Raw genomic sequence first — 20,874 nt, forward strand, 5'->3', positions numbered from 1 at the left:
TATAGTATGGGACAGTCCTGTTATAGTATGGAACAGTCCCGTTTTAGTAATGGTCAGTCCCGATATAATATGGGAATGTCCTGTTATAGTATGGAACAGTTCTGTTATAGTGTGGAACAGTCCTGTTGCAGTATGGGACTGTTCTTTTATAGTATGGAACAGTCCTGTTATAGTAATGGACAGTCCCGATATAGTATGGCACAGTTCTGTTATAGTATGGGAATGTCCTGTTATAGTATGGAACAGAACCGTTATTGTATGGGACAGTTCTATTATAGTATGGAACAGTCCTGTTATAGAATGGGACAGTCCTGTTATAGTGTGGAACAGTTCTGTTATAGTATGGCACAGTTCTGTTATAGTATGGGACAGTCCCGTTATAGTATGGAACAGTCCTGTTATAGTATGGAACAGTCCTGTTATAGTCATGGACAGACCCGACATAGTATGGCACAATTCTGTTATAGTATGGGACAGTTCTGTTATAGTATGGAACAGTCCCGTTTTAGTAATGGTCAGTCCCGATATAATATGGGACAGTTCTGTTATAGTATGGGACATTTCTGTTATAGTATGGGAATGTCCTGTTATAGTATGGAACAGTTCTGTTATAGTGTGGAACAGTCCTGTTGCAGTATGGGACTGTTCTTTTATAGTATGGAACAGTCCTGTTATAGTAATGGACAGTCCCGATATAGTATGGCACAGTTCTGTTATAGTATGGGAATGTCCTGTTATAGTATGGAACAGAACCGTTATTGTATGGGACAGTTCTATTATAGTATGGAACAGTCCTGTTATAGAATGGGACAGTCCTGTTATAGTGTGGAACAGTTCTGTTATAGTATGGCACAGTTCTGTTATAGTATGGGACAGTCCCGTTATAGTATGGAACAGTCCTGTTATAGTATGGGACAGTACCGTTATAGTTTGGGACAGTGCTGTTATAGTATGGGACAGTTTTGTTGTAGTATGGGACAGTCCTTTTATAATATGGGACAGTCCTGTTATAGAATGGGACAGTCCTGTTATAGTATGGAACAGTTCTGTTATAGTATGGAACAGTCCCGTTATAGTATGGAACAGTCCCGTTATAGTTTGGGACAGTCCTGTTATAGTATGGGACAGGTCTGTTATAGTATGGGTCAGTTCTGTTATAGCATGGGACAGTCCTGTTATAGTATGGAACAGTCCCATTATAGAACGGGACAGTCCTGTTATAGTATGGAACAGTTCTGTTATAGTATGGGACATTTCTGTTATAGTATGGGAATGTCCTGTTATAGTATGGAACAGTCTTGTTATAGTAATGGACAGTCCCGATATAGTATGGCACAATTCTGTTATAGTATGGGACAGGCCTGTCAAAGCATGGAACAGTCCTGTTATAGTATGGCACAGTCCTGTTATAGTATGGGACAGTCCCGTTATAGTATTGCACAGTTCTGTTATAATATGGGACAGTTCTGTTATAGTATGGAACAGTCCGTTATAGTATGGAACAGTTCCGTTATAGTTTGGGACAGTCCTGTTATAGTATGGGCCAGTCCTGTTATAGTATGGAACAGTTCTGTTATAGTATGGGACAGTTTTGTTGTAGTATGGGACAGTCCTTTTATAGTATGGGACAGTCGTATTATAGAATGGGACAGTCCTGTTCTAGTATGGAACAGTTCTGTTATAGTTTGGGACAGTCCTGTTATAGTATGGAACAGTTCTGTTATAGTATGGGTCAGTTCTGTTATAGTATGGAACAGTTCTGTTATAGTATGGAACAGTCCTATTCTATAACGGGACTGTCCCATACTATAACAGAACTGTTCCATACTATAACAGAACTGTGCCATACTATAACAGGATTGTCCCAAACTATAACGGGACTGTCCCATGCTATAACAGAACTGTCCCATACTATAACAGGACAGTCCCATACTATAACAGAACTGTCCCATACTATAAACGAACTGTTCCATACTATAACAGGACTGTCCCATTCTATAACAGAACTGTTCCATACTATAACAGAACTGTTCCATACTATAACAGAGCTGTCCCATACTATAACAGAACTGACCCATACTATAACAGAACTGTCCCATACTATAACAGAACTGTCCCAAACTATAACAGAACTGTCCCATACTAGAACAGGACTGTCCCATTCTATAATACGACTGTCCCATACTATAAAAGGACTGTCCCATACTACAACAAAACTGTCCCATACTATAACAGAACTGTTCCATACTATAACAGAACTGTCCCATACTATAACAAGACTGTTCCATACTATAACAGGAATGTCCCATTCTATAACAGAACTGTTCCATACTATAACAGAACTGTCCTAAACTATAACAGGACTGTCCCAAACTATAACAGGACAGTCCCAAACTATAACGGGACTGTTCCAAACTATAACGGGACTGTTCCATACTATAACGGGACTGTTCCAAACTATAACGGGACTGTTCCATACTATAACGGGACTGTTCCAAACTATAACGGGACTGTTCCAAACTATAACGGGACTGTTCCATACTATAACGGGACTGTTCCATACTATAACAGAACTGTCCCATACTATAAAAGGACTGTCCCATACTACAACAGAACTGTCCCATACTATAACAGAACTGTGCAATACTATAACGGGACTGTCCCATACAATAACCGTTCGGTTCCATACTATAACAGGACTGTCCCATACTATAACAGAACTGTGCCATACTATAACGGGACTGTCCCATACTATAACAGAACTGTCCCATACTATAACAGGACAGTCCCATACTATAACAGAACTGTCCCATACTATAAACGAACTGTTCCATACTATAACAGGACTGTCCCATTCTATAACAGAAATGTTCCATACTATAACAGAGCTGTCCCATACTATAACAGAACTGTCCCAAACTATAACAGAACTGTCCCATACTAGAACAGAACTGTCCCATTCTATAATACGACTGTCCCATACTATAAAAGGACTGTCCCATACTACAACAAAACTGTCCCATACTATAACAGAACTGTTCCATACTATAACAGAACTGTCCCATACTATAACAAGACTGTTCCATACTATAACAGGAATGTCCCATTCTATAACAGAACTGTTCCATACTATAACAGAACTGTCCTAAACTATAACAGGACTGTCCCAAACTATAACAGGACAGTCCCAAACTATAACGGGACTGTTCCATACTATAACAGGACTGTTCCATACTATAACGGGACTGTTCCATACTATAACAGAACTGTCCCATACTATAAAAGGACTGTCCCATACTACAACAGAACTGTCCCATACTATAACAGAACTGTGCAATACTATAATGGGACTGTCCCATACAATAACCGTTCGGTTCCATACTATAACAAGACTGTCCCATACTATAACAGAACTGTGCCATACTATAACGGGACTGTCCCATACTATAACAGGACTGTCCCATAATATGGGACAGTTCTTTTATAGCATGGCACCGTCCTGTTATAGTATGGGAATGTCCTGTTATAGTATGGAACAGTCCTGTTATAGTAATGGACAGTCCCGATATAGTTTGGCACAGTTCTGTTATAGTATGGCACAGTCCTGTTATAGTATGGGACAGTCCCGTTATAATATTGCACAGTTCTGTTATAGTATGGGACAGTTTTGTTGTAGTGTGGGAAAGTCCTTTTATAGTATGGGACAGTCCTGTTATAGAATGGGACAGGCCTGTTATAGTATGGAACAGTTCTGTTATAGTATAGAACAGTCCCGTTATAGTATGGGACAGTACCGTTATAGTTTGGGACAGTGCTGTTCTAGTATGGAACAGTTCTGTTATAGTATGGGACAGTTTTGTTGTAGTATGGGACAGTCCTTTTATAATATGGGACAGTCCTGTTATAGAATGGGACAGTCCTGTTATAGTATGGAACAGTTCTGTTATAGTATGGAACAGTCCCGTTATAGTTTGGGACAGTCCTGTTATAGTATGGGACAGGTCTGCTATAGTATGGGTTAGTTCTGTTATAGCATGGGACAGTCCCGTTATAGTATGGGGCAGTCCTGTTGTAGTATCGCACAGTTCTGTTATAGAATGTGACAGTCCTGTTATAGTATGGAACAGTCCCATTATAGAACGGGACAGTCCTGTTATAGTATGGAACAGTTCTGTTATAGTATGGGTCATTTCTGTTATAGTATGGGAATGTCCTGTTATAGTATGGAACAGTCTTGTTATAGTAATGGACAGTCCCGATATAGTATGGTACAATTCTGATATAGTATGGGACAGGCCTGTCAAAGCATGGAACAGTCCTGTTATAGTATGGCACAGTCCTGTTATAGTATGGGACAGTCCCGTTATAGTATTGCACAGTTCTGTTATAATATGGGACAGTTCTGTTATAGTATGGAACAGTCCCGTTATAGTATGGGACAGTTCTGTTATATTATAGAACAGTCCTGTTATAGTATGGCACAGTCCCGTTATAGTATGGGACAGTCCTGTTATAGTATGGGACAGTCCTGTTATAGTATGGAACAGTCCCGTTATAGTATGGGACAGTCCTGTTATAGTATGGCACAGTCCCGTTATAGTATGGCACAGTCCCGTTATAGTATGGCACAGTCCCATTATTGTATGGCACAGTCCCGTTATAGTATAGCACAGTCCCATTATAGTATGGCACAGTCCCGTTATAGTATGGCACAGTCCCATTATTGTATGGCACAGTCCCGTTATAGTATGGCACAGTCCCGTTATAGTATGGTACAATCTTACAAGTGACGTCTAACCATGATCCCATCAAAGTGAAGCAGAAGCTCTGCTGTTTCTCTTGAAACAAGTTCTCAACTGCCTGGTTTGTGGTATTTTTTAATGGCTCCTCACAACCCTCTTGCTCATTGATGGCTGACCTCTCAATTCCCTAATTCCCCCTGCTTCAGGCGATGCAACTGGCTCCACCAGGTAACGTTTCTGACAGGTACGGTAACAAGCAACCTCGCTCACCCCTGCCACTGTGCTCCAGCCTGAACCTGCCAGTTAGCTAACAACTCGGCTGATTTACTCTGTATGAACTATCACAGTAGTTCAGCAAACTCTGAACAAATTACTGCCTCTCTGCATTGTCCGCATAGAAGCTATCTCCACTCATGCCACGAAGGAGCAAAATTCGGCTATTCGGCCCATCGAGTCCGCTGCAGCTCATTGTTGAGATCGTGGCTGATTAGGTAGTCCTCAAGTCCATATTCCTGCCTTAACCTGATAACCCTGGATTCCCCCAAGACCACAAATCCAGTCACCTGAACCTCGCACATACTTGACTATGTCGCCCTTTGCGGTAGGGAATTCCAAACACTCACTGCCCTTTGAGAGCAATAGAACGTCCCTTTTAATCTCTGCTTTAGGGTCACAGGGAGGTAGGGAGGGGGTATTTAGATGGGAAGCTGTTCGAAGGGCCGGTGTGGGATGAATGGCCTGCTTCCACACTGGAAGGACTCTGTGTGAACTCCTCACTCTGAGATTCTGCCCTCAACTCCCCAACAAGGGCACCCCCCCCTTCCCTCAGCTCCTGCCGAAAATCTCAGTCACGTCATTGTGCTGACAGTGAAACAGGAAATGGACTCATTTGGGCCCTTCAACCCTGCCCCACCGTCTGACAAGATCATTTCTCATCTGACTTTAGACTCAATTCCACTTTCCCTGACATTGCCCCTTCGACTTCCTTGTCAGTCAACAGTCCACTCTTGTCTGTCTTAAAAAGTACTCAATGCTGTCTGTGGAAGAGAATTCCACAGACTCATAACCCTCTGGAGAATGGAATTCTCCTCCTCTCCATCCTAAATGGGAGAGCCATTTTTTAAAAAAATGGTGTCCCCTAGTTCTTGTCTCTCACACTAGGGGTTAGACGGTTTCAAGATTGACCCTGTTGGGTTTCTTCGACATTGTCTAGGTGGCCTCCAGTTATGTTGTCAAGGGAGTTACGGCCTAGTGGTATTATCACTGGATTATCAAATCCAAGGGCCTGGGTTCAAATCCCACTACGGAGGTAGTGGAATTTGAGTTCAATACAAGTTGGGGATTAACAAATGTTGGCTGTTGTTGTTGGGGGGGGGAGCCTATCTGGTCCCCTAGGAAAGGAAATCTGTCATCCTTACCTGATCTGACCTACATATGACTCCAGACCCACTGCAATGGGGCTGACTCTCAGCTAACCTTTGGGTAATTAGGGAATAAATACTGGCCCGATCATCCATGTCCCCGGAATGAATTAAAAAACAAGAGAGGACACTGTCTCTCTCTCTCTCTCTCTCTCTGTATCCAAGTCTTCATAACGACTTCCATTAGGTGACCCCCTCAGCCTCCACATTTCAAGGGGAATGTGGAGACTCCATCTGGCCACCCTCCCCTGGTAGGTATACTCCACCCCCCCTACCCCCCCCAAGTGTCACCTTTGTAAATCTTGCATTTTCTTTAGGCCCTTTGAAAACATGAATTGGCACCAGGCCCCTCTGCCATTCAAAATGCTCATGTCTCACCGCAGCCTCAAATCCATTGTCCTGCTTACTCCTCCCTTGAACCCCAACTGTCAATTGAGAATCCAGACCTTTTTTGTTATAACAACAATAATAATTAGTGTTTTCAATGCACCTATTGTGACATGCCTGCAGGGCAGTTGGACTTAAACCCAGATCATTTGGTCCCAGTGTGGGGACCGCCATCCCAAGATCCTTTGCTCCTAACTTAAACCCAGATCATTTGGTCCCAGTGTGGGGACCGCCATCCCAAGATCCTTTGCTCCTAACTTGAACCCAGATCATTTGGTCCCAGTGTGGGGACCGCCATCCCAAGATCCTTTGCTCCTAACTTAAACCCAGATAATTTGGTCCCAGTGTGGGGACCGCCATCCCAAGATCCTTTGCTCCTAACTTGAACCCAGATCATTTGGTCCCAGTGTGGGGACCGCCATCCCAAGATCTTTTGCTCCTAAATTAAGATGGACTTGAATGTTAAGTTTTATCTTATTTCTTTATTTTTCTACTTACTCTATGAAGGTAATGCTCAACTTTTTGAACTCTGCTTCCTTAATTACTTTGTACCTCAGTATTTTGTACCTGAGATACCGTTGTCCCTAAGTTGGTGCTGTGTGTGACAATATTATACACTTTTCACCGTACTCCTGCACAGGTGACGATAAAATCTCAATCGAGTGTAACACCACGACTGAAACTACTTTGGAGGGTTAATCCCCTTGCCTTGCACTTAACGGGACTGACACTCGTTCCGAGGTGAGAATCTCAGTCTCCCGCCACACACTGTTGTCAAGTGCTTCAGATCCCCACGCCGGGGAACTTGACAAAAGCATAAACGCCAGGGAGAGCTCAGTGGAATTTATCTGAAGGACTGGCTGTCACAGTCTGCTTATCTGCAGTCCCCAAATTAGAACTCTATCAATCCGCTGGGCATTAAGTTCAAGTGTTCTATAAATATAGTTGCCAGACCATGTCACGGGGCTCCCGGGGACTGTTATCGGTGGTAATGGAGCGTTCTGCACCAGCCTCACTGGCAGTTACACCAACCAGAGCTGTGGGCTACACAACAACAGACTCATACTTAGTGTATAACAAGTATCTCTGACAATGTCAGGAGGGCCTCAAGCACTCTAGACGCAATCAAACAGTTCTGTCCTCCAATTCTGGCATCTTATGTTAGCCTCCTGATTTTAATCGCTCTAGCTTTCATGGTCAAGCCTGGGTCCTAAGCTCTACATTACCCACTCTCAACCTCTCCGTCTCTCTCCTCCTCTGTAAGTCAGATCTTAAAAATGCCTTCTTTGACTGAGCTTTAGTTTTATTGCGTAAAAGTAAATTAATTTTAAAAATCTTTATCTACATGCACAGTTCGGCACAGTTTTTGTATAATCATTGCAATTTGACATTCCCTGCAGTTCCAAAACAAACCAAAGGCATTTCCTACTCATGCAAGAGACAATTTCATACATTTGAGGCACTGGGAGGGTCCGATAACTGAAGGGACCCCCATTTACCTTCAGTAGGAAGACCCCAGACGATGGTCTTTTCCCACTGCCCCTTGGCAGCAGCTGCCCCAAGCTTCAGTGTGTCCCTCAGCGCGTAGTCCTGGACCTTGGGATGTGCCAGTCTGCAACACTCAGTCGGGGTCAACTCCTTGCTCTGGAAGGCCGACAAGTTTCGGGCAGAACAAAGAGCGTCTTTCACTGAGGTGACGGTCCTCCAGGCACAGTCGATGTTTGTCTCGGTGTGTGTCCCAGGGAGAACGGAGTCAAGGAGCTCCTCGAGACAAACCTCGACATAAACCACTGCACCTCCCTCCAGACTCCCTTTACAAAGGCACACTCCAGAGGGAGATGTACGATAGCCTGTACCCTCCTCCGCTCCCCTGCACCCGCACCCGCAGCCACTTCAAGGGCAGCGTGCAGTGGCGCAGACAGTCCGGGCGTACATGAAGGATCTGACGGGTAGTGCCCTTCTCACCACCCAGCCCTGCGGCTTCTTGGTGCTTGTTGGAAAGCTCTGGCCATGAGTTTTGCCAAATGTCTTTGACAGTCTCGGTGCGCCTGTGATAATCCCTCTCCCTGTCGCTCGGCGTTGCCTCACCTGTGAGGTGACATGGGACGTTGACACCCCATTTGCAGACGGTGGGTAAGGGCAAGTTTCCGATGTCATAAGCCAGCATGTACCATGTGATCTCGCAAAGCTGAGAAATGAGCAGGTAATCTGTGTGTCGGTAACGTTTGCCTAAGACATTGTCATTGGCCCAGAATATAATAAAGAGGACGTGAAGTTTCCCTGGGAGCCAATTCTGGATTCCCCTCCCCTCCCCCCCATGACATTTCTTCAACCGTTACTCAACAAAGTGATTGTTCAGGGAAAGCCCAAACCAGTTTGTTCAGTTTATTGCCTTGGACAAGCTACAGACAAGAGGGCTGTTGTTCCCAGAAAGCCAAGTTTCGAATGAAACGCCAAACCCTCTGGTTAAACCAACTCTGGCTTTGACCCAGGCTATGTAAGTTTTTCTTCAACGCCGTGGTTAATTATGGCGATGGGACTGGCAAACGTCAAACCCTCGACCATATATATCTGTACATTTGATTTATTATTGTCACACATCTCGAGGCACAGTGAAAAGTTTGATTTTGCCTGCAATACAGGCAAATCACACCATACAGAGTGCATCAGGCTAATAGAACAGAGCGAGGGATATCCTGTTACAGCTGCAGAGAAGGTGCACAGAGAGCGAGATCAACATTAGATTTAAAATTTGAGCGGTCCATTCCGAAGTCCAATAACAACGGGGAAGTTCTTAAAAGTTTTGGCACGTGCATTTAAGCTTTTGTACCTTCTACACAAGGTTGGAAGAGATTATAAGCAGGTATTTGTGTTCCCTTGCTTAGGAACTTGCCCCGAAACATGCCTGGCTTCTGTCGAAACCAAAAGTAAATACACGATATCACCTGAATTGTCACCTGCAGCACCCAGTGTCCCATAGAAGCATACAAAAATAGGAGCAGGAGTAGGCCATTCGGCCCTTCCAGCCAGTACCACCAGTCAGTGTGCTCCTGACTGACATTCCAACTCCAGAACCTGTTTCCCACTCTCTCCCCGTTCCCTTTGATCTCTCCAGCTTGAGGAACGAAATCTAACTCATTCGTGAAACTGCGTTGGCCTCAATCGCCTTCTTTGGCAGACTCACCGCTCTCTGGGTGAAGAAATGTTTCCTCATCTCAGTCCTAAAATGCGTTCCCCGTATCCCGCAGGGGATACTGTCTCCGGGCTGGCAATCCAGAAGCCTAGACCATTGCTCCATGCAGGTTCAAATCCCGCCAGTTTTTGGATGGAATAGTCTCAGTGACAGCGCTGTAAAACCTGTTGCGAAACCCATCTGGGTTTTTTTTTGAAGAATCCCTAACAGTGTGGAAACAGGCCATTCGGCCCAACAACTCCACACCGACCCTCGGAAGAGTAACCCACCCAGACCCATTCCCCTACCCTGTTGTTTATACATTCCTGCTGACCCATGTAACCTCGCCTACACATCGCTGAACGCAGTGGGCAATTTAGCAAGGCCTAACCCGCGCATCTTTGGCTTTGCGGGAGACAACCAGAGCACCCGCATGAAAAACACGCAGACGCGGGGAGAACGTGCAAACTTCACACGGGCAAGTCGCTGGCCACGGGGATCGAACTCGGCGCTGTGAGGCAGCAGTGCTAACCACTGAGCCACCGTGCTTCAGAGAAGGAAATCCCTGACCCACAATCAAATTAACAATTTAACACGCGGGGCAGAGCCCACTGCACTGAGCTCCTAGCAGTGAAGAGATTCAACTGTGAAGATTCAGTGACTGGAACTGCAGCTCACCCTGTCTGACAACAGTGCAGATAGCTGGCCTCCTTTAATCTTTCACAGGATGTGGGTACTGCTGGCCATTGCTGCCCGCGTGGCAGGGTGCTGTGGGTCTGGAATCACAGGAAGGCCTGACCAGGTCAGCATGGCAGATCTCCTTGTTCAGAGGACGTGGGCAAGCACGGTGGCTCACTGGTTAGCGCTGCTGCCTCATGGCGCCAGGGACCCGGGTTCGATTCCAGCCTCGGGCCACTGTCTGTGTGGAGTTTGCGCACTCTCCCTGAGTCTGCGTGGGTTTCCTCCGGGTGCTCCGGTTTGCTCCCACATTCCGAAGATGTACAGGTCAGGGTGGATCGGCTGTGCTAAATTGTTCAGGGGATGTGTAGGTTAGGTGCATCCGTCAGGGGGAAATATAGAGTACGAGGGGAGGGGAATGGGTTTGGGGACGGAATCCTCTTTGGAAAGTCGGTGTGGACTTGTTGGGACTGAAGGGCCTGTTTCCACGCGGTAGGGATTCTACGCGACCCAACTGGGTCGTTTAACGACAATTCAACGCCTGTTTTAGGTCACAGAGACTGGCTTTACGTTATTCCATCGCACGCCAGGGAGGGGCGGCAGGCAAAGGGACTTGCAGCGGTTCAAGAAGGCAGCTCTCCACCACCTTCTCAAGGGGGCAACTAGGGACGGGCCGCAAACACTTGCCTGGAAAGCCGACGCCCACATCCCCTGACTGGATTAACGAAAAGAATTGCATTCAAATGGGGATAATTCTCACAGGGATCAACAGGGGAGGGAGGGGTTGGGTCCAGAACGAAGAGATCAGGATAAGGGGCAAGCCACCTTGGAGAAAGGAGGAGGAATTTCTTTGCTCAGAAGGTCATGAAAATGTGGAATTCTCTGTCGCAGAGTCTCAGTCATCGACTATATTCAATACAGAAATGGAGATGTTTTTCCGTATTAAAGGGTAGAGGGACCTTGCAATGAAATGGCGTGGATGTAGAAGACTGGCTGTGATCTTTGACAGTAACAGTTCTGGCCATACTGATCTGAAAACACCTGATCTTGTCTGACCTCGGAAACTAAGCAGACTCGGTCCTGGTTGGTACTTGGATGGGAGACTGTCTGGGAATACCAGGTGCAGTAGGCTTTGGGTGTCACGGTGGCTGAGTGGTTAGCACCGCTGCCTCACAGGACCAGGGCCCCAGGTTCGATTACAACCTCGGGTGACTGTCTGTGTGGAGTTTGCACATTCTCCCCGTTTCTGTGCCGGTTTCCTTCCACAGTCCAGTTCAAAGATGTGCAGGTCAGGTGAATTGGCCATGCTAAATTGCCCTTAGTGCTCGCAGCATTAGACAGAGGGAAAAGGGGTTTGGGTGGGTTACTCTTCGGAAGGTCGGTGTGGACTTGTTGGGCCGAAGGGCCTGTTTCCACACTGTAGGGGAATCGAATCTAATCTAACCTCATCAAACGGCTCAGCAGCTTTGAAGGGCTGAATGGCCTACTGTTGCTCCTCTGTCTTCTACTCTAAAGTAAATAATTACTGGCTTCGTGTCTGAGTCTGCTGCAGGTCTGAACGAAGCCCTTAATGTTGGTTTGGAATGAACACCCAAGCAGCTGTCAGCACTGCTCTGTCAACATCAGCCCCAAGCCAATGGTTTCGCAAGGTTAAAAAGAAAATGAAGATAGGGAACTTCCACTTTCTACCTCCTATCAGAGTTTTTGATCACATTCTGGCTTTCCAATATATCTCCAGCGAAAGGAGATGACTTTCCATTCCTGTGTGTCACAGTTACTTCATGGTAAGGTCCTAGGGAGTGTTGCTGAACAGAGAGACCTTGGAGTACAGGTTCATAGCTCCTTGAAAGTGCAGTCGCAGGTAGATAGGATAGCGAAGAAGGTGTTTGGTAATGATTTCCTTTATTGGTCAGAGCACTGAGTATAGGGGTTGGGAGATCATGTTGCGACATTGCTTAAGCCACTTTTGGAATACTGCATTCAATTCTGGTCTCGCTGTTATTGGATGTTGTGAAACTTGAAAGGGTTCAGAAAAGATTGACAAGGATGTTGCCAGGGTTGGAGGGTTTGAGCTACAGGGAGAGACTGAACAGGCTGGGGCTGTTTTCCCTGGAGCATCAGAGGCTGAGGGGTGACCTTATAGAGGTTTACAAAATCATGAGGGGCACGGATAGGGTGAATCTTTTCCCTGGGATGGGGAGTCCATAACTAGAGGGCGTAGGATTAAGGCGAGAGGGCAAAGATTTTAAAGGGATGTAAGGGGCAACTTTTTCACCCAGAGGGTGGTGCATGTATGGAATGAGCTGCCAGAGGAAGTCAGAGAGTCATAGAGATGAACAGCATGGAAACAGACCCTTCGGTCCAACCCGTCCATGCCAACCAGATATCCTAACCCAATCTAGTCCCACCTGCCAGCACCCGGCCCATATCCCTCCAAACCCTTCCTATTCATATACCCATCCAAATGCCTCTTAAATGTTGCAATTGTACCAGCCTCCACCACATCCTCTGGCAGCTCATTCCATACACGTACCATCTTCTGCGTGAAAGAATTGCCCCTTAGATGTCTTTCATATCTTTCCCCTCTCACCCTAAACCTATGCCCTCTAGTTCTGAACTCCCCGACCCCATGGAAAAGACTTTCCTTATTTACCCATTCCTGCCCCTCATAATTTTGTAAACCTCTATAAGGTCACACCTCAGCCTCCGACGCTCCAGGGAAAACAGCCCCAGCCTGTTCAGCCTCTCCCTGTAGCTCAAATCCTCCAACCCTGGCAACATCCTTATAAATCTTTTTTGAACTCTTTCAAGTTTCACAACATCTTTCCAATAGGAAAGAGACCAGAATTGCATGCAATATTTCAACAGTGATGGAGGCTGGTACAGCGCCAGAGACCTGGGTTCAATTCCCGCCTCAGGCGATTGGCCGTGTGGAGTTTGCACATTCTCCCCGTGTCTGCGTGGGTTTCCTCCGGGTGCTCCGGTTTCCTCCCACAGTCCAAAAATGTGCAGGTCAAGTGACTTGGCCATGCTAAATTGTTGGGTGCAGGGGTAAATGTAGGGGAATGGGTCTGGGTGGTTGCGCTTCGGCGGGTCGGTGTGGACTTGTTGGGCCGAAGGGCCTGTTTTCACACTGTAAGTAATCTAATCTAATCTAATCTAATCTAATTTAATTACAACATTTAAAAGGCATTTTGATGTGTATATGAATAAGAAGAGTTTAGAGGGATGTGGGCCAAATGCTGGCAAATGGGACTAGGTTAGGTTAGGATATCTGGTCGGCATGGATGAGTTGGACCGAAAGGTCTGTGGACTCAAGGCCCAGTGTGGTCTGGGGTCAAGGCCTGGTGTGGTACGGAGTCAAGGCCTAGTGTAGTACTGAGTCAAGGCCTAGTGTGGTACTGAGTCAAGGCCTAGTGTGGTATGGAGTCAAGGCCCGTTGCAGTCTGGAGTCATGGCCCAGTGTGGTCTGGAGTCAAGGCCTGGTGTGGTACGGAGTCAAGGCCTAGTGTGGTATGGAGTCAAGGCCTAGTGTGGTGGAGTCAAGGCCTGGTGTGGGACGGAGTCAAGGCCTAGTGTGGTATGGAGTCAAGGCCCACGCGGACTGGAGTCAAGGCTGGTACAAACTGGAGTCAAGCTCTGGTTCAGTCTGGAGTCAAGTCCCACAAGTCTGGAGTCCCCAGTTGGGGCGGCACAGTGGCTCAGTGGTTAGCACTGCTGCCTCACAGCACCAGGGATCTGGGTTCAATTCCCGCTTTGGGCGACTGTCTTTGTGGAGTTTGCACATTCTCCCCGTGTCTCCAGGTGCTCCGGTTTCCTCCCACAGTCCAAAGATGTACAGGTTAGGTGAATTGGCCATGTTAAATTGCCCAGAGTGTTAGGGGCATTCGTCAGAGGGAAATGGGTCTGGGTGGGTTACTCTTCGGACGGTTGGTGTGGACTTGTTGGGCCGAAGGGCCTGTTTCTACACGATAAGGAATCTACTCTAAAGGCCCTGCGCAGAGCGGAGTCAAGGCCTGGTGTAGTCTGGAATCAAAGCCCGGTGCAGAGCGGAGTCATGGCCCACATGGTCTGGAGCCAAGGCCCTGTGAGGTCTGGGGTTAAGGCCCACGTAGACTAGAGACAAGGCCCACACAAACTGAAGTCAAGTCTAGTGTGGTATGGAGTCAAAGCCATACAGATTGGAGTCAAGGCCCATGTGGACTGGAGTCAAGGCCACACAGATTGGAGTCAAGGCCCACGCGGTCTGGAGTCAAGGCCACACACAAACTGAAGTCAAGCCTAGTGCGGTCTGGAGTCAAGGCCACACAGACTGGAGTCAAGGCCCACGTGGTCTGGAGTCAAGGCCTGGTGTGGACTGGAGTCAAGGCCCAGTGCGGACTGGAGTCAGGCCCAGTGTGGACTGGAGTCAAGGCCCAGTGCGGACTGGAGTCAGGCCCAGTGCGGACTGGATTCTGGATTAGTGGTGCTGGAAGAGTACAGCAGTTCAGGCAGCATCCAAAGAGTAGTAAAATCGACGATTTTACTGCTCCTCGGATGCTGCCAGAACTGCTGTGCTCTTCTAGCACCACTAATCCAGAATCTGGTTTCCAGCATCTGCAGTCATTGTTTTTACCCAGTGCGGACTGGAGTCAAGGCCCACACAGACTGGAGTCAAGGCCCACGTGGACTGGAGTCAGGCCAAGTGTGGACTGGGGTCAGGCCCAGTGCGGACTGGAGTCAAGGCCCAGTGTGGAATGGAGTCAAGGCCCACACGGACTGGTGTCAGGCCCACACAGACTGGTGTCAGGCTCACACGGACTGGAGTCAGGCCCAGTGTGGACTGGAGTCAAGGCCCACACGGACTGGAGTCAGGCCCAGTGCAGACTGGAGTCAGGCCCGGTGTGGACTGGAGTCAGGCCCGGTGTGGACTGGAGTCAAGGCCCACATGGACTGGAGTCAAGGCCCACATAGACTGGAGTCAGGCCCACACGGATTGGAGTCAGGCCCAGTGCAGACTGGAGTCAGGCCCGGTGTGGACTGGAGTCAGGCCCGATGTGGACTGGAGTCAAGGCCCACACGGACTGGAGTCAGGCCCAGTGTGGACTGGAATCAGGCGCGGTGCGGTCTGGGGGCTTGGTGCAGGCGTGCGGTAGGTTGAAGGACTGTTGTTCTGAACTTTCCTTTCCCTATTTATCCAATTTATTCCTGCGATCTACAACGCTGGATTTCTTATTTCTTTATTTTTCTAAATTTGTTGTTCCCCTAAGAACTTGCATTGAAGAAACTGCACGCAGGTACCTTATACCTAAGATGGTACTGTCAGCGGAGAGGTGGAAACTTTTCTCTGCACACTCATCGGTGAGCGTGAGAATGAAGCTAATTCTGTTCCAATCCCCTCTCAACCTTCTGCCTTCCACTTTAAAATGATTTGGAGGTCTTTTTCAATGTATAATTTCAGTTACAGCACACTGACAACTTTTGCCATAAATTCTGTGTCTTATGACCTTATACTCCTCAACCACCTGATGAAGGAACAGTGCTCCGAAAGCTAGTGCTTCCAAATAAACCTGTTGGACTATAACCTGGTGTTGTGTGATTTTTAATGTTAAAATAATGCCCCTCCGGTTTAACTAAGGGAAACAACTGTCTCTCTCTCTCTCTCTCTCTCCAACGTTATACACCTCTCCCATCAACCTTCTCTGCAATACACTGCACTGGCCATGAAGCACTCCGTCCTGAGACGGTGTCAGGCGCTGCGCAAATGCTGGCCCATCTTTCTTCCTCCTGTATCAGTCCAGCACACGAGAAACCCTTTCCACCACCGTACACGGCAGCCCCAGCCCAGGTACACAAACGTTTCAATGCGCAGCGGGCATGTGGAGGCAGGCTGGGGAACATGCATTTCAAAAGCACATTCCGGAATTCAAACGCCGCCGAGCAATTTCCTCCGGAGATTCCGAAGCTCCACACAGAGCAGAGGTGAATGGGACTAGCTTGGGCGTGCCCTGGTTTTAATTATGCTCGGAACGTTTATCCCCTGAGCAGGAGCAGGTGAGATCTTGCAGGACTGCACCACACTCCGCTGTTTGCTTCACCTCTAACAGCCCCACAGCCGCATGTTTCAAAAACAACCCACCGTGTACACACTCTCAGGCAGCGCATTCCAGATCCCAGCCACTCGCTGCGTGAACAAACATCCCCTCAAGTTGCCACAGCAACTTTCGGTAATTACTTGAAAAATCTCTGCCCTTCGGTTATTGAACTTTCCACTAATGGGAGAGCTATTTCTCCCGAATTACTTTTTACCCTTACCGTTTTGAATCCTTCAATCAAATGGACCCTCTCTTGAAGTCACACAGCACGGAAACAGGCCCTTCAGCCCAACCCGTCCATGCTGACTGGGTTTCCCAAACCAAACTAACCCCATTTACCAGCCCATACCCTCTAAACCTTTCTTATCCATGTAACAGTCCAAACATCTTTTGAATGTTGCAATTGTACCAGCCTCCACCACTTCCTCTGGCAGCCCATTCCACACACGTACCCACCCTCTGCATGAAAAGGTTGCCCCACAGTCCCTTTTAAATCTTTGCCCTCTCACTGTAATGTAATCTAATCTAATCTAATTCTTGGAGCATTTCTAAGGGATATTTTCCGTGCCGTCTCCAATCCCCAAAGAGTGGTACCCAGAACAGGGCGCAGTGCTCCAGTTCAGCTCAAACCAGTGTGCTATTCCAGTTCAATGTAACTTACTTCAAACTGCTACTGATAAAGGATGCTGCATGTCTTATTAACTGCACCCCCAACTTGTTCTGCTCTCTTCAATTACTTATGCACACAGATCCGTCTGTACCCTTTCACCTTGTACCCTTGAGATTCTCTCTCTCTCTCTCTCTCTCTGCATTCTTCCCATCAAAATCAATCACTTCACACTCCTCTGCATTATACTTTATCTGCCGCGTGTCCGCATATTACACAAATTGACTTTGAAGTTCGCCATTATCCACCTCACCGTCCACAGTACTTGGCTATCTCATTACTCACTTCCTCCGCGCTCTCCACGGATATATATCCCAATGCGGCCGGACCCAGTTTCTCTTGGGATGCCAGGTCTTGGTGTATGAAGAGAGATTGGAGCAGTTAGCGCGATATTCACTGGGGGAGGATTTCGAAGAACGAGGGGATGGGGGAATATCTCACAGAAACCCGCAAAATTCTAACAGGATCAGGCAGGGTAAACATAGGAAGGATGTTTCCCAATGACCTGGGAGTTCAGAACCAGAGGATCACTGTGTAAGGAGACATTGGAGGCGTGTTAGGGCTAAGACGAGGAGGAGAAATTTCTTCACACAGAGACGGTGAGCCAGAGGAATTCTCTGCCTCATGAAGTGACTAAGGCCACAATGGGGTGGCACGGTGGCTCAGTGGTTAGCGCTGCTGCCTCATGGTGGAAGGGATCTGGGTTCAAATCCACTGTCAGGTGGCTGTCTGGTTGGAGTTTGCACATTCTCTGTGTGAGTTCCCCCTGGGTGCTCTGGTTTCCTCCCACAGTCCAAAGATTTGCAGGCCGGATGAATTAGAGTCATAGAGTACGGAAACAGACCTTTCAGTCCAATCCGTCCATGCCGACCAGATATCCCAACCTAATCTAGTCCCATTTACCAGCATTTGGCCCATATCCCTCCAAACCCTTCCTATTCATCCAGATGCCTTTTAAATGCCGTAATTGTACCAGCCTCCACCACTTCCTCTGGCAGCTCATTCCACACATGCACCACCCTCTGCGTGAAAAATTTGCCCCTTAGGTCCCTTTTAAATCTTTCTCCTCTCACCCTAAACCTATGCCCTCTAGTTCTGGACTCCCCGACCCCAGGGAAAATATCTTGTCTATTTACCCTATCCATGCCCCTCATGATTTTATAAACCTCTATAAGGTCACCCCTCAGCCTCCGACGCTCCAGGTAAAACAGCCCCAGCCTGTTCAGCCTCTCCCTGTAGCACAAATCCTCCAACCCTGGCAACATCCTTGTAAATCTTTTCTGAGCCCTTTCACAACATCCTTCTAATATGAAGGAGACCAGAATTGGCCATGTTAAATTGCCGAAAGTGTGCAGGTTAGGTGGGTTAGCCATGGGAAATAGTGAGGACTGCAGATGCTGGAAATCAGAGTCTAGATTAGAGTGTTGCTGGAAAAGCCCAGCAGGTCAGGCATCATTCAAGGAGCAGGAAAATCGACATTTCAGGCAAAAGCCCTTCAGCAGGAATGAAACAATGAAGGAATGAAGGCTTTTGCCCGAAACGTCGATTTTCCTACTCCTCGGGTGATGCCTGACCCACTGGGCTTTTCCAGCACCACTGTAACCTCGGCATGGGAAATGCAGGGTTACCGGGGAGGGGTTGGAGGTGGGGTGGGGGGGTGGTACCGGGAGTACTGGAACTGGGTTGGAGGGTTGGCGTGGACTCACTGGGCCGAATGGCCTGCTCCCACGCCGTGGGGATTCTAACGATTGAATGTCCTCAGGAAGGAGTCGGATATAGTTCTTCGGGCTAAAGGGATCAAAACTAAGGTGCGAGAGCAAGAACAGGGTCCCAGGTTAGATGAAGTGAAAACAGACGATGCTGGCAGTGTTTGTGGAGAGAGAGAGAGAGAGAGAGAGAGAGAGGAAACCCTTCTGCAGCAATTGTCTGCCTTTGTTCAGATTTCCAGCATCCGCAGTTCTGGGCTTTACATTATTACTGAGCAGGATGGTCGTATTGACCAGCAGGGCAGGATCAGTTGGCCTACCCGTGTTGCTGTCTGCTTGGTTTCTGTGTGGGTGACTCTCACTGAATGCAGTGGCTCCCCTCCCCCCTTGGATCCTGTGTCCTCAATTCATTTACTTAGTGCGGTCAAGATCATTGGATTGCCTGACATAATCTGTGGTTGCAAGCACGACATCCTGCTCTGTCCTTGGGATCAAGATGTGATCTAATCGAGATTTCCAAGCTTCGACCGATTGTACAAACCATTTTCCCTGGTCGGTCGTTGCAAAATGTAGAGATGGGATATGATTAGATTAGATTAGATTAGATTAGATTCCCTACAGTGTGGAAACAGGCCCTTTGGCCCAACAAGTCCACACCGACCCTCCGAAGAGTAACCCACCCAGACCCATTCCCCTCTGACTAATGCACCTGACAGTACGGGCAATTTAGAGATTAGGCAAGTTAGAGATTAGGTGGATTTTTTTTTGTTCGGTTCACTCAGAGATATGTCGGGGTCTGGAACGTTCCAGCTCAAACGGTGCTGAAAGCTGATTCCCAGAATAAGTTTAGGAGGGAGTCAGGCAGGGATGGTGGAAGATACAGGGTTATGAACAAAGAGAGGGCGAGCGGGATGAATTAATTTGCTCTTCCTCAGAGTCAGCTCCTTCCCAATTCTCTACCATTCCGTCATTGTCTGAAAACTTTTGTTTATTAGAGGGGAGCTGGGCATATTACAAAAGACAATATTTAACGTAATCGGCGAAAGTGGGGACAGCAGATGCTGCCGATCAGAGTCGAGATGGGAGTGGTGCTGGAAAAGCACAGCAGGTCAGGCAGCATCCGAGGAGCAGGAAAATCGACGTTTCTGGCAAAAGCCCTTCATCAGGAATGTACAGCCCACAGCCAGCACACGTTTCATTTTTTTCTGTTCCTTTTTGTAGCATTTACTGCTCATTGGTCCTTGACAGTGATGAGGAGCCTTCTTGAGAGTTTTGTCATAACCGTGAGTGATAATTCACCCCTGACCCCTCCCAAAGCCCCTCCACCATCTACAAGGCTCAAGTCAGGAGGGTGATGGAATACTCCCCACTTGCCCTGGATGGGGGCGGCCCCAACAACACTCAAGAAGCTCGACACCATCCAGGACAAAGCAGCCCCCCACTTGATTGGCATCACATCAACCATCTTCGATGCTCACTCTCTTCAACGCTGAGGCACAGCGGCAGCATTGTCTACCATTTGCAAAATTAACTCTCGTAAATGAGAGGGGAAAGATTTGAAAGGGACCTGAGGGGCAACGTTTTCACATAAAGGGTGGTGCGTGTATGGAATGAGCTGCCAGAGGAAGTGGTGGAGGCTGGTACAATTACAGCATTTAAAAGGAAGGGTTTGGAGGGATATGGGCCAAGTGCTGGCAAATGGGACTAGATTGGGTTGGGATATCTGGTTGGCATGGACGGGTTGGACCGAAGGGTCTGTTTCCGTGCTGTACGTCTGTATGACTCTATGAGCTCGCAAGGCTACTTTGACAGCACCTTCCAAACCCACCACCTCTACCATCTGAAAGGACAAGGGTAGCAGACGCAATAGCGCACCACCAACACCAGGTGGCTTAGTGGTTAGCACTGCTGCCTCATAGCACCAGGGACCTGGGTTCGATTCCACCCGCAGGCAACTGTCTGTGTGGAATTTGCATGTTCTCCCCGTGTCTATGTGGGTTTCCTCCGGGTGCTCCAGTTTCCTCCCA

The 20,874-nt window shown here is 47.7% G+C and overlaps 1 protein-coding gene across 2 annotated transcripts in view; it reads right to left on the reverse strand.

Moving 5' to 3' along the window:
- Positions 1 to 20,874, reverse strand: part of LOC122541334 (discoidin domain-containing receptor 2-like) — a 213,279-nt gene that overhangs the window by 159,320 nt on the left and 33,085 nt on the right. The window contains exon 1 of one of the 2 annotated variants that reach the window (XM_087979457.1): positions 8,050 to 8,478. The exons of the other annotated variant lie outside the window; for it this stretch is intronic. The gene's annotated coding sequence lies outside the window, so the exon portion shown is untranslated. Of the gene's footprint in view, positions 1 to 8,049; positions 8,479 to 20,874 lie in introns of those variants that run through there. 2 annotated transcript variants of the gene reach the window in all.

Source organism: Chiloscyllium plagiosum, unplaced genomic scaffold, assembly GCF_037043375.1.
Source record: "Chiloscyllium plagiosum isolate Xiang-an unplaced genomic scaffold, Cpla_swu_hap1 HiC_scaffold_35, whole genome shotgun sequence".
Classification (NCBI taxonomy): Eukaryota; Metazoa; Chordata; class Chondrichthyes; order Orectolobiformes; family Hemiscylliidae; genus Chiloscyllium; species Chiloscyllium plagiosum.